Source organism: Pecten maximus, chromosome 18 (assembly GCF_902652985.1).
Source record: "Pecten maximus chromosome 18, xPecMax1.1, whole genome shotgun sequence".
NCBI classification, from domain to species: Eukaryota; Metazoa; Mollusca; class Bivalvia; order Pectinida; family Pectinidae; genus Pecten; species Pecten maximus.
Genome location: NC_047032.1, coordinates 2,797,532 through 2,811,670, shown reverse-complemented (window position 1 = coordinate 2,811,670; position 14,139 = coordinate 2,797,532).

Here is a 14,139-nt window from a genome sequence, read left to right as displayed (position 1 = left end):
TTTATTTGGACTAACATGACCCTGGATGGACGTGTTTATTTTGTCTTACATGACACAGGATGGACGTGTGTATTTGGACTAACATGACACTGGATGGACGTGTTTATTTGGACTAACATGACACTGGATGGACGTGTTTATGTGAACTAACATGACTCTGGATGAACGTGTTTATTTGACTTACATGACCCTGGATGGACGTGTTTATTTGGACTAACATGACACTGGATGGACGTGTTTATTTGACTTACATGACCCTGGATGAACCTGTTTATTTGGACTAACATGACACTGGATGGACGTGTTTATGTGAACAACATGACTCTGGATGACGTATTTATTTGACTTACATGACCCTGGATGGACGTGTTTATTTGGACTAACATGACACTGGATGGACGTGTTTATTTGACTTACATGACCCTGGATGGACGTGTTTATTTGGACTAACATGACACTGGATGGACGTGTTTATTTGACTTACATGACCCTGGATGAACCTGTTTATTTGGACTAACATGACCCTGGATGGACGTGTTTATTTGGACTAACATGACTCTGGATGGACGTGTTTATTTGACTTACATGACCCTGGATGAACCTGTTTATTTGGACTAACATGACCCTGGATGGACGTGTTTATTTGGACTAACATGACCCTGGATGGACGTGTTTATTTGGACTAACACGACCCTGGATGGACGTGTTTATTTGGACTAACATGACCCTGGATGGACGTGTTTATTTGGACTAACATGACCCTGGATGAACGTGTTCATTTGACTTACATGACCCTGGATGGACGTGTTTATTTGGACTAACATGACCCTGGATGGACGTGTTTATTTGGACTAACATGACTCTGGATGGACGTGTTTATTTGGACTAACACGACCCTGGATGGACTTGTGTATTTGGACTAACATGACCCTGGATGGACGTGTTCATTTGACTTACACAACCCTGAATGGACGTGTTTATTTGGACTAACATCACTCTGGATAGACTTGTTTATTTGGACTAACATGACCCTGGATGAACCTGTTTATTTGGACTAACATGACCCTGGATGGACGTGTTTATTTGGACTAACATGACTCTGGATGGACGTGTTTATTTGACTTACATGACCCTGGATGAACCTGTTTATTTGACTAACATGACCCTGGATGGACGTGTGTATTTGGACTAACATGACACTGGATGGACGTGTGTATTTGGACTAACATGACACTGGATGGACGTGTGTATTTGGACTAACATGACCCGGGTTGGACGTATTTATTTGGACTAACATGACCCTAGATGGACGTGTGTATTTGGACTAACATGACACTGGATGGACGTGTTTATTTGGACTAACATGACTCTGGATGAACGTGTTTATTTGACTTACATGACCCTGGATGGACGTGTTTATTTGGACTAACATGACCCTGGATGGACGTGTGTATTTGGACTAACATGACCCTGGATGGACGTGTTTATTTGGACTAACATGACCCGGGATGGACGTGTGTATTTGGACTAACATGACCCTGGATGGACGTGTTTATTTGGACTAACATGACCCTGGTTGGACGTGTTTATTTGACTTACATGACCCAGGATGGACGTGTTTATTTGGACTGCCATGACCCAGGATGGACATGTTTATTTGGACTGACATGACCCAGGATGGACGTGTGTATTTGGACTAACATGACTCTGGATGGACGTGTGTATTTGGACTAACATGACCCTGGATGGACGTGTGTATTTGTACTAACATGACACTGGATGGACGTGTTTATTTGGACTAACATGACCCTGGATGGACGTGTGTATTTGGACTAACATGACCCTGGATGGACGTGTTTATTTGGACTAACATGACCCTGGATGGACGTGTTCATTTGACTTACACAACCCTGAATGGACGTGTTTATTTGGACTAACATCACTCTGGATAGACTTGTTTATTTGGACTAACATGACCCTGGATGGACGTGTTTATTTTGTCTTACATGACACAGGATGGACGTGTGTATTTGGACTAACATGACACTGGATGGACGTGTTTATTTGGACTAACATGACACTGGATGGACGTGTTTATGTGAACTAACATGACTCTGGATGAACGTGTTTATTTGACTTACATGACCCTGGATGGACGTGTTTATTTGGACTAACATGACACTGGATGGACGTGTTTATTTGACTTACATGACCCTGGATGAACCTGTTTATTTGGACTAACATGACACTGGATGGACGTGTTTATGTGAACTAACATGACTCTGGATGAACGTGTTTATTTGACTTACATGACCCTGGATGGACGTGTTTATTTGGACTAACATGACACTGGATGGACGTGTTTATTTGACTTACATGACCCTGGATGGACGTGTTTATTTGGACTAACATGACACTGGATGGACGTGTTTATTTGACTTACATGACCCTGGATGAACCTGTTTATTTGGACTAACATGACCCTGGATGGACGTGTTTATTTGGACTAACATGACTCTGGATGGACGTGTTTATTTGACTTACATGACCCTGGATGAACCTGTTTATTTGGACTAACATGACCCTGGATGGACGTGTTTATTTGGACTAACATGACCCTGGATGGACGTGTTTATTTGGACTAACACGACCCTGGATGGACGTGTTTATTTGGACTAACATGACCCTGGATGGACGTGTTTATTTGGACTAACATGACCCTGGATGAACGTGTTCATTTGACTTACATGACCCTGGATGGACGTGTTTATTTGGACTAACATGACCCTGGATGGACGTGTTTATTTGGACTAACATGACTCTGGATGGACGTGTTTATTTGGACTAACACGACCCTGGATGGACTTGTGTATTTGGACTAACATGACCCTGGATGGACGTGTTCATTTGACTTACACAACCCTGAATGGACGTGTTTATTTGGACTAACATCACTCTGGATAGACTTGTTTATTTGGACTAACATGACCCTGGATGGACGTGTTCATTTGGACTAACATGACTCTGGATGAACGTGTTTATTTGACTTACATGACCCTGGATGGACGTGTTTATTTGGACTAACATGACACCTGGATGAACGTGTTTATTTGACTTACACGACCCTGGATGGACATGTTTATTTGGACTAACATGACCCTGGATGGACGTGTGTATTTGGACTAACATGACCCTGGATGGACGTGTTTATTTGGACTAACATGACCCTGGTTGGACGTGTTTATTTGACTTACATGACCCAGGATGGACGTGTTTATTTGGACTGCCATGACCCAGGATGGACATGTTTATTTGGACTGACATGACCCAGGATGGACGTGTGTATTTGGACTAACATGACTCTGGATGGACGTGTGTATTTGGACTAACATGACCCTGGATGGACGTGTGTATTTGTACTAACATGACACTGGATGGACGTGTTTATTTGGACTAACATGACCCTGGATGGACGTGTGTATTTGGACTAACATGACCCTGGATGGACGTGTTTATTTGGACTAACATGACCCTGGATGGACGTGTTCATTTGACTTACACAACCCTGAATGGACGTGTTTATTTGGACTAACATCACTCTGGATAGACTTGTTTATTTGGACTAACATGACCCTGGATGGACGTGTTTATTTTGTCTTACATGACACAGGATGGACGTGTGTATTTGGACTAACATGACACTGGATGGACGTGTTTATTTGGACTAACATGACACTGGATGGACGTGTTTATGTGAACTAACATGACTCTGGATGAACGTGTTTATTTGACTTACATGACCCTGGATGGACGTGTTTATTTGGACTAACATGACACTGGATGGACGTGTTTATTTGACTTACATGACCCTGGATGAACCTGTTTATTTGGACTAACATGACACTGGATGGACGTGTTTATGTGAACTAACATGACTCTGGATGAACGTGTTTATTTGACTTACATGACCCTGGATGGACGTGTTTATTTGGACTAACATGACACTGGATGGACGTGTTTATTTGACTTACATGACCCTGGATGGACGTGTTTATTTGGACTAACATGACACTGGATGGACGTGTTTATTTGACTTACATGACCCTGGATGAACCTGTTTATTTGGACTAACATGACCCTGGATGGACGTGTTTATTTGGACTAACATGACTCTGGATGGACGTGTTTATTTGACTTACATGACCCTGGATGAACCTGTTTATTTGGACTAACATGACCCTGGATGGACGTGTTTATTTGGACTAACATGACCCTGGATGGACGTGTTTATTTGGACTAACACGACCCTGGATGGACGTGTTTATTTGGACTAACATGACCCTGGATGGACGTGTTTATTTGGACTAACATGACCCTGGATGAACGTGTTCATTTGACTTACATGACCCTGGATGGACGTGTTCATTTGGACTAACATGACCCTGGATGGACGTGTTTATTTGGACTAACATGACTCTGGATGGACGTGTTTATTTGGACTAACACGACCCTGGATGGACTTGTGTATTTGGACTAACATGACTCTGGATGAACGTGTTTATTTGACTTACATGACCCTGGATGGACGTGTTTATTTGGACTAACATGACACCTGGATGAACGTGTTTATTTGACTTACACGACCCTGGATGGACATGTTTATTTGGACTAACATGACCCTGGATGGACGTGTTTATTTGGACTAACATGACCCTGGATGGACGTGTTTATTTGGACTAACATGACCCTGGATGGACGTGTTTATTTGGACTTACATGACCCTGGATGGACGTGTTTATTTGGACTAACATGACCCTGGATGGACGTGTTTATTTGGACTTACATGACCCTGGATGGACGTGTTTATTTGGACTAACATGACCCTGGATGGACGTGTGTATTTGGACTAACATGACCCTGGATGGACGTGTTTATTTGGACTAACATGACCCTGGATGGACGTGTTTATTTGGACTAACATGACCCTGGATGGACGTGTTTATTTGGACTAACATGACCCTGGATGGACGTGTTTATTTGGACTAACATGACCCTGGATGGACGTGTTTATTTGGACTAACATGACCCTGGATGGACGTGTTTATTTGGACTAACATGACCCTGGATGGACGTGTTTATTTGGACTAACATGACCCTGGATGGACGTGTTTATTTGGACTAACATGACTCTGGATGAACGTGTTTATTTGACTTACATGACCCTGGATGGACGTGTTTATTTGGACTAACATGACACCTGGATGAACGTGTTTATTTGACTTACACGACCCTGGATGGACATGTTTATTTGGACTAACATGACCCTGGATGGACGTGTGTATTTGGACTAACATGACCCTGGATGGACGTGTTTATTTGGACTAACATGACCCTGGTTGGACGTGTTTATTTGACTTACATGACCCAGGATGGACGTGTTTATTTGGACTGCCATGACCCAGGATGGACATGTTTATTTGGACTGACATGACCCAGGATGGACGTGTGTATTTGGACTAACATGACTCTGGATGGACGTGTGTATTTGGACTAACATGACCCTGGATGGACGTGTGTATTTGGACTAACATGACACTGGATGGACGTGTTTATTTGGACTAACATGACCCTGGATGGACGTGTGTATTTGGACTAACATGACCCTGGATGGACGTGTTTATTTGGACTAACATGACCCTGGATGGACGTGTTCATTTGACATACACAACCCTGAATGGACGTGTTTATTTGGACTAACATCACTCTGGATAGACTTGTTTATTTGACTAACATGACCCTGGATGGACGTGTTTATTTTGTCTTACATGACACAGGATGGACGTGTGTATTTGGACTAACATGACACTGGATGGACGTGTTTATTTGGACTAACATGACACTGGATGGACGTGTTTATGTGAACTAACATGACTCTGGATGAACGTGTTTATTTGACTTACATGACCCTGGATGGACGTGTTTATTTGGACTAACATGACACTGGATGGACGTGTTTATTTGACTTACATGACCCTGGATGGACGTGTTTATTTGGACTAACATGACACTGGATGGACGTGTTTATTTGACTTACATGACCCTGGATGAACCTGTTTATTTGGACTAACATGACCCTGGATGGACGTGTTTATTTGGACTAACATGACCCTGGATGGACGTGTTATTTGACTTACATGACCCTGGATGAACCTGTTTATTTGGACTAACATGACCCTGGATGGACGTGTTTATTTGGACTAACATGACCCTGGATGGACGTGTTTATTTGGACTAACACGACCCTGGATGGACGTGTTTATTTGGACTAACATGACCCTGGATGGACGTGTTTATTTGGACTAACATGACCCTGGATGAACGTGTTCATTTGACTTACATGACCCTGGATGGACGTGTTTATTTGGACTAACATGACCCTGGATGGACGTGTTTATTTGGACTAACATGACTCTGGATGGACGTGTTTATTTGGACTAACACGACCCTGGATGGACTTGTGTATTTGGACTAACATGACCCTGGATGGACGTGTTTATTTGACTTACATGACCCTGGATGGACGTGTTTATTTGGACTTACATGACCCTGGATGGACGTGTTTATTTGGACTAACATGACCCTGGATGGACGTGTTTATTTGGACTAACATGACCCTGGATGGACGTGTTTATTTGGACTGACATCACTCTGGATGAACGTGTTTATTTGACTTACATGACCAAGGATGGACGTGTTTATTTTGACTTACATGACCCTGGATGGACGTGTTTATTTGGACTGACATGACCCTGGATGGACGTGTTTATTTGGACTAACATGACCCTGGATGGACGTGTTTATTTGGACTAACATGACACTGGATGGACGTGTTTATTTGACTTACATGACCCTGGATGGACGTGTTTATTTGGACTAACATGACACTGGATGGACGTGTTTATTTGACTTACATGACCCTGGATGAACCTGTTTATTTGGACTAACATGACCCTGGATGGACGTGTTTATTTGGACTAACATGACTCTGGATGGACGTGTTTATTTGACTTACATGACCCTGGATGAACCTGTTTATTTGGACTAACATGACCCTGGATGGACGTGTTTATTTGGACTAACATGACCCTGGATGGACGTGTTTATTTGGACTAACACGACCCTGGATGGACGTGTTTATTTGGACTAACATGACCCTGGATGGACGTGTTTATTTGGACTAACATGACCCTGGATGAACGTGTTCATTTGACTTACATGACCCTGGATGGACGTGTTTATTTGGACTAACATGACCCTGGATGGACGTGTTTATTTGGACTAACATGACTCTGGATGGACGTGTTTATTTGGACTAACACGACCCTGGATGGACTTGTGTATTTGGACTAACATGACCCTGGATGGACGTGTTTATTTTGACTTACATGACCCTGGATGGACGTGTTTATTTGGACTTACATGACCCTGGATGGACGTGTTTATTTGGACTAACATGACCCTGGATGGACGTGTTTATTTGGACTAACATGACCCTGGATGGACGTGTTTATTTGGACTGACATCACTCTGGATGAACGTGTTTATTTGACTTACATGACCAAGGATGGACGTGTTTATTTTGACTTACATGACCCTGGATGGACGTGTTTATTTGGACTGACATGACCCTGGATGGACGTGTTTATTTGGACTAACATGACCCTGGATGGACGTGTTTATTTGGACTAACATGACCCTGGATGGACGTGTTTATTTGGACTAACATGACCCTGGGTTGATGTATTTTAATACGTCTGATATGAAAACAATAAAGCAGTATTTTTTTTAATGACTACAATAAAAGTCTTTGAAGAACAACTTCTCGAGTTCACAATAAAAATTTGTTGATAAGGATTTTTTTTTTCTTATTTTTATTAACGATTGTCACTTTAGTGATGATGGATTTAACACACTTTTAAGAGAATCTAAAACAACAATGTCTTGTTTCAAGGAATTCCTCGGTGTGTTGAAATTCACTTTTTTGTTTGATTGAATGAGATTTCTCGAAAAAGATTTTAAATATATATCACTTTTGTCGCGTAAAATCGTGATATTTTTCGAATATTTACCAACTGCTCATGTTTTTGTGACTTTTCTGTATTCTTTTGAGAGATTTTTGATCGGGATTTCTTGCAAACCGTTGGGGGTCACTGTTGGAAGGATTAGTAGCCTACCTGGAAGGGGAGCACTGTTGGAAGGGTCGGCAGCCTACCTGGAAGGGGAGATCACTGTTGGAAGGGTCGGTAACTGTTGGAAGGGTTGGTATCCTACCTGAAAGGGGGTCATTGTTGGAAGGGTCGGTAGCCTTCCTGGAAGGGGGGCACTGATGGAAGGGTCGGCAGCCTTCCTGGAAGGGGGGCACTGTTAGAAGGGTCGGCGGCCTTCCTGGAAGGGGGTCACTGTTGGAAGGGTCGGCAGCCTACCTGGAAGGGGTCACTGTTGGAAGGCTCGGCAGCCTACCTGGAAGGGGAGCACTGTTGGAAGGGTCGGTGGCCTTCCTGGAAGGGGGGCACTATTGGAAGGGTCGACAGCCTTCCTGGAAGGGGGGCACTGTTGGAAGGGTCGGCGGCCTTCCTGGAAGGGGGTCACTGTTGGAAGGGTCGGCAGCCTACCTGGAAGGGGAGATCACTGTTGGAAGGGTCTGCAGCCTTCCTGGAAGGGGATCACTGTTGGAAGGGTCGGCGGCCTTCCTGGAAGGGGAGATCACTGTTGGAAGGGTCGGCGGCCTACCTGGAAGGGGAGATCACTGTTGGAAGGGTCGGTAGCCTACCTGGAAGGGAGTCACCGTTGGAAGGGTCGGTAGCCTTCCTGGAAGGGGAGATCACTTTTGGAAGGGTCGGCGGCCTTCCTGGAAGGGGTCACTGTTGGAAGGCTCGGTAGCCTACCTGGAAGGGGGGCACTGTTGGAAGGGTCGGCAGCCTTTATTTATTTATTTATTCATTTATTTATTTATTCATTTATATATTGATTTATCTATTTATTTTATTTATCAATTTATTTATTTATCTATTTATTTATTTATCCATTTATTTATCTATCTAATTATTTATTGTCTTTTATTTATTGTCTTTTATTTATTTATTTATAAATCATTTGATTCAAAAACAAAATGTAATTGTTCACGATACAATAGTAGGCAATCAACAAATTAGTTTATTCCAAAGTCAAGCGGTAATGTATACGTGTACAGATATACAATCAAATATCCTTAGTCCTCCCCTATAATCGTCCGAATACGAATTATCTGAAACAAATGTCCCTGTTTCGCTTCTATAAACATCACTGCGTCATCGTGGCGGAATGGACGATTGTTGTTGTCATTTAAAATGAAACAATCAAGATTGAGTGTCCAGCTCTTTCAAGCGCAGCCTGGATAATCTGCTAACATGCATGCTCTAAATATCACGTGTCACATTTAAATTACAACAATGCCGTGATCCGTGAAGGTGATACTACTTAGCACGAGGTTGACAGTCTCCTTTGTGTCTTAGACGGAGACGATCAATCAGCCAAGCCTAATTTATTCTCGGGAAATACTACGTAGCCATCAATCTTATTGATTAATGATAGGCGACAATAGATTTCTAAGGAGATCACAGTTGTTTACTCATGCTAAAACATTTCTAAGTATGTATATTTTTACATAATTAAGTATGTATATTTTTACATAATATTACAAGACTGTAAATATTTCTTCGGCAGTGAGAATATTTGACAGAGGTCGAATTATGATACTTATGAAATTATTCACTGGAAGAGGAACAAAAATAATCGTTTTTCTGTCTTTACTCGAGATTATAAGGTAACAATGGAATGAGAAGTCTTGATGAGTCTATGCTGACGAGATCTAGAGAGAGGTTGGAATATGTCTCGATACATGAAACATGTTTACATCCCAATGCGTTCATACATCGTGAATGCAATTAAAATGTTGTTCAATCACAATATATTTATATTCTAAATATTGATTCTGATCAATTATAAATATTGATATAAACATACCAAGTGAAAACAACAAACAATTGACCATTTAAACACTATGAATACAATATGAAAACATCGTTTCACGTGCTGATTTTCTACTTAATACAACAATTAAATAATCTTACGCCAGAAAAATTAGTCCCGTTCCAATTCCGTAAATTGTGTTTTCTTTGCCATCTGTTAAGAACATCAAATTAATCTAATTTTGAACACGATTATTTTGATGTTATTTGTCATTTTTGTTATTTTGGTGGGTTTTTTTTGTACGTTTTCTTTTTTCTTTTTGTTGTTTTTAAGCAAAATTAAAAGGACATCTTTTCGTATATAGATATCAGAATTCAAAAATTAAAAAATTCTATTTATGTTTTAATTCCAAATGACCCTACATTGTATATATTAAAAGCGAATTGAATGGGTTTGTTTTTTCATGTTCATTGCGAAACGCGCACCTCGGAAGATATGTTTAGAAGTTATTTAGAGAGCCGTTGTTATTCATAGTCGGAAAAAAAATGAAAAAATACCGTTTATTCCTAATATTTCTTTTTGTTCATATTTCATGTTCACGTTGTATTTTAATGCTCGGTTTTATTTAAACAAAAATGTACAACTGGGGGCACAAGTTTTTTTTAAGTTTTTCGTCTATAGAGATCAGACCACGTCCTCCACGTCAATAAAGACCATACCACGTCCTCCTCGTCTATAAAGACCATACCACGTCCTCCACGTCTATACAGACCCTACCACGTCCTCCACGTCTATAAAGACCAGACCACGTCCTCCACGTCTATAAAGACCAGACCACGTCCTCCACGTCTATACCGACCAGACCATGTCCTCCACGTCTATAACGACCATACCACGTCCTCCACGTCTATACAGACCATACCACGTCCTCCACGTCTATAAAGACCATACCACGTCCTCCAAGTCTATAAAGACCATACCACGTCCTCCACGTCTATAAAGACCAGCCCACGTCCTCCACGTCTATAAAGACCAGACCACGTCCTCCACGTCTATACCGACCAGACCATGTCCTCCACGTCTATAACGACTAGATCACGTCTTCCACGTCTATACAGACCATACCACGTCCTCTACGTCTATACAGACCAGACCACGTCCTCCACGTCTATACAGACCATACCAAGTCCTCACCTCTATAAAGACCAGACCACGTCCTTTACGTCTATAAAGACCAGACCACGTCATCCACGTCTATAAAGACCAGACCACGTCCTCCACGTCTATAACGACCAGACCACGTCCTCCACGTTTATAAAGACCAGACCACGTCCTCTACGTCTATAAAGACCAGACCACGTCCTCCACGTCTATAACGACCAGACCATGTCCTCTACGTCTATAAAGACCAGACCACGTCCTCCACGTCTATACAGACCAGACCACGTCCTCCACCTCTATAAAGACCATAACACGTCCTCCACGTCTATAAAGACCAGACCACGTCCTCCACGTCTATACAGACCATACCACGTCCTCCACGTCTATACAGACCAGACCATGTCCTCCACGTCTATAACGACCATACCACGTCCTCCACGTCTATAAAGACCAGACCACGTCCTCCACGTCTATAAAGACCAGACCACGTCCTCCATGTCTATAAAGACCAGACCACGTCCTCTACGTCTATAACGACCAGACCACGTCCTCTACGTCTATAAAGACCAGACCACGTCCTGCACATCTAAAAAGACCATACCACGTCCTCCACGTCTATAAAGACCAGACCACGTCCTCCACGTCTATAAAGACCAGACCACGTCCTCCTCGTCTATACCGACCAGACCACGTACTCCACGTCTATACAGACCAGACCACGTCCTCTACGTCTATAACGACCAGACCACGTCATCCACGTCTATAAAGACCAGACCACGTCCTCTACGTCTATAACGACTAGATCACGTCTTCCACGTCTATAAAGACCAGACCACGTCCTTCACGTCTATAAAGACCAGACCACGTCCTCCACCTCTATAAAGACCATAACACGTCCTCCACCTCTATAAAGATATACCACGTCCTTTATATCAATTAAGACCAGACCACGGCCTTATCTGTTTCTACTGCTTTCAAACTACGTTGTACCAGCTTTTACTGATTTCTAGAATAATGTTGTACGCGGTAGCAACGAGGCTAAGTGTAATGGGGTTTTGTGAATGAGAACGTACGTGTCTTAGTGTAATGGAGTTTGTTAATGAGAACGAGGCTGAGTGTAAATTGGGGGTTTTGAATGAGAACGAGGCTAAGTGTGATGGGGTTTTGAATGAGAACGAGGCTAAGTGTAATGGGGTTTTGTGAATGAGAACGTACGTGTCTAAGTGTAATGGAGTTTGTTAATGAGAACGAGGCTGAGTGTAAATTGGGGTTTTTGAATGAGAACGAGGCGGAGTGTGATGGGGTTTTTGACTGAGAACGAGTCTAAGTGTGATTAGGTTTTTGACTGAGAACGAGGCTGAGTGTTGTTGGGGGTGTTGAATAAGAACGTGGCTGAGTGTGATGGGGTTTTTGAATGGGAACGAGGCTAAGTGTGATTAGGATTTGACTGAGAATGAGGCTAAGTGTGATTAGGTTTTTGACTGAGAACGAGGCTGAGTGTTGTTGGGGGTGTTGAATAAGAACGTGGCTGATTGTAATGGGGTTTTTGAATGGGAACGAGGCTGAGTGTGATTGGGATTTGACTGAGAATGAAGCTAAGTGTGATTAGGTTTTTTGACTGAGAACGAGGCTGGGTGTTGTTGGGGTGTTGAATAAGAACGTGGCTGAGTGTGGTGGGGTTTTTGAATGGGAACGAGGTTGAGTGTTGTGGGAGTGTTGAATAAGAACGTGGCTGAGTGTGACGGGTTTTTTTAATGGGAACGAGGCTGAGTGTTGTGGGGGTGTTGAATAAGAACGAGGCTGAGTGTGATGGGGTTTTTGAATGGTAACGAGACTAAGAATGATGGGGTTTTGGAATGCGAACGAGGCTGAGTGTGCTTGGGTTTTAATGTCCAACTTCGTTAATCGGTTTGTCCTTATTGTTTTCTGGTCATCAGAATAAACTGAAAGGTTGATATGATCGTCAATGATACTATTTTATAAACAAAACAAAAAACGATTTTTTTTTAATTTTTGTAGACTCCTGTTCAATGACCCAGAAGCATGGCACATGGTCGATCTTCGCATGCCACATTGCCCTTCCTCGCATGAGTCATTGTCCTTCCTCGCATGACACATTATCCTTCCTCGCATGACACATTGTCCTTCCTCGCATGGCACATTTCCTTCCTCGCATGACACATTGCCGTTCCTCGCATGACACATTGCCGTTCCTCGCATGACACATTTCCTTCCTCGCATGACACATTGCCGTTCCTCGAATGACACATTGTCCTTCCTCGCATGACACTTTGCCGTTCCTCGCATGACACATTGCCGTTCCTCGCATGACACATTGTCCTTCCTCGCATGACACATTGCCCTTCCTCGCATGACACATTGCCGTTCCTCGCATGACACATTGCCGTTCCTCGCATGACACATTGTCCTTCCTCGCATGACACATTGTCCTTCCTCGCATGACAAATTGTCCTTCCTCGCATGACACATTGTCCTTCCTCGCATGGCACATTGTCCTTCCTCGAACGACACATTGTCCTTCCTCGCATGACACATTGTCCTTCCTCGCATGACACATTGTCCTTCCTCGCATGGCACATTGTCCTTCCTCGCATGGCATGCTGTCGGTCTTCACTTGGCGGGGACCCAAATGTGACAATGCAACGTGGCCGAAATCAATCCCTTTATGATTGTCTATTTCGCGCTCTTTTTACATTTGTCAATCTTTCCTCTCTTTTAAACATTTGTCAGTCTTCCCTCTCTTTTTACATTTGTCAATCTTCCCTCTACATGTTTTTATACAATTGTCAATCTTTCCTCTCTCTATACATTTGTCAATCTTCCCTCTTCTTATACGTTTGTCAATCTTGTTTTCCACCTTTTGTGCAAATACATACACCCATTCATTCCTTTTCCGATTTCTTTTTTAATTACTTTTGGTTTTAGCACCAATCAACAGCTTGTTGTTCG